Genomic DNA, 1,980 nt, shown 5'->3' on the forward strand with positions numbered 1-1,980 from the left:
CCCCGTGAGATTCTTTTTTTTTTCTTTTGGTCGGTTGTGGGGCTTGAACTCTGGGCTTGGGCGCTGTCCCAGCACTCATCAGCACAAGGCTGGTTGAGCCACAGTGGCACTGCCAGTTTTCTGGGGTTTATTGGAGATAAGAGTCTCATGGACTTTCCTGCCCACCCTGGCTTTGAAACGGGATCCTCAGATCTCAGCCTCCTGAGTAGCTAAGATTACAGGTGTGAGCCACCAATGCCCAGAAATTCTTTATCTCCAATTAACCACCAGAAAAGCCAGAAGTGGAACTAAAGTGGTAAAGTGCTAGTCTTGAGAAAAAGCTCAGGGACAGCACCTAGACTGAGTTCAAGCCCTAGTAGTGGTGTTAAAAAAGAAAAGAAAAGAAAAAAAAGCAAATATCGATCTTTTAGGGTGAAAGGTAATTCAAATGTAAATCATAGACTATTCTGCTAACATTCGTTTTCTTCTGGTACTAGGAATCAAACAGAGTGCTGCTTATGTTACTTACACTAGCTCTGTACCATCGAGCTACATCCCTAGCCCTTGGTTTTATGAGACAGGGTCTTGCTTCGTAGCCCAGGTTGGGCTCCTCCTGATAACCTCAGTCTCTTGAGAACTGGGATTCCAGGCATGTATACCCAGCTAGACTATATACTTTTTTAATGAGATGGGTTCATTTGGAGTTAGTTGTTCAGTAGAATTTAGTTAAGCTAATTTCATCTGTTTATTGGGAAAAGTAATTCATTTATCAAATAAGATTTTTTTTGGGGGGGGGTCTGGTCGTGGGGCCTGCACTCTAGGCCTGGATGCTGTCCCTCAGCTCTTCAGCTCAAGCCTAGTGCTCTACCACTTGAGCTACAGGGCCACTTCCGGCTTTTTTCTTTTTTGCTTATGTGGTGTTGAGGAATCGAACCCAGGGCCTCATGCATGCAAGGCAAGCGCTCTTAGCCACCTTCCCAGCCCTCAAATAGGATTTTTTAAGTTGAGAGAATATTTTTGTGTCTCTGGTAATTATGGAGTTGCTCAGATCAAAATAAGCACCATTAGTTTGACAGTATTTACTCTCTTTCTAGTCTTGTCAAAATCTCCAAGTTTTGGGGCTGGGAAGGTGGCTCAGTGGGAGAGTGCTTGCCTTGCATGCATGAGGCCCTGGGTTTGATTCCTCAGCACCACATAAGCAGAAAAGGCTGGAAGTGGTGCTGTGGCTCCAGTGGTAGAGCGCTAGCCTTGAGCTGAAGAGCTGAGAGACAGCACCCAGGCCCAGAGTTCAGGCCCCATCACTGGCAACAAAAAAAAAACAAAAGAAACTCCCAAGTTTTTCTAGCCAAAGACAAATTGTTCTCAAATGATACTACCATTGTCATTTACTATTCCTTCTAGTTTTTGTCATAAGAGTTTTATCTTTCCTCACATTCTTATGTAATATGCAACATTTACTTTAATCGTACCACTTTAAAGGTTGTGAATATTATTGCATTTTGTGAAAATGAACATTATGCTATCATTATTGGATGATTAGTAGGTAGACAGAATATTTAAAAGGTCACTAGCAGCTTACACAGAGACTGTAAAGTATTACATGATTTATAAAAAGCAAGCTTAGGGCTAGATGCAGTGGCTCATACACATAATCCTAGGTATTTCAAAGAGATAGAGATCAGAAGGATTGAAGTTTGAAGCCAGCCTGGACAGAGTTTGAGATTGAAATATGAGGCCATATCAACTAACTTTCTGGTGTGGTAGTCCAACCCTAGGTAAAACAGACCCAAGACCCTATTTGAAAAACAGCTAAAGCAAGAGAGAAGAGGGGTGAGGGGAAAGGAAGTGAAGTGTAATTTATTCAGTTTTAGGGGAAACTCAGACCAAAAATATCCTAATAGCAAAAAAAATTCTAGGGCTCAGACCAATTAATACTGACAAGGTATTTTGGGGAGTGTTTATTCTATATCCTCTATATAGAAATCTTCCCTTTCCCTTTTC

This window comes from Dipodomys ordii, unplaced genomic scaffold (genome assembly GCF_000151885.1).
Source record: "Dipodomys ordii isolate 6190 unplaced genomic scaffold, Dord_2.0 Scaffold51, whole genome shotgun sequence".
Lineage (NCBI taxonomy): Eukaryota > Metazoa > Chordata > Mammalia > Rodentia > Heteromyidae > Dipodomys > Dipodomys ordii.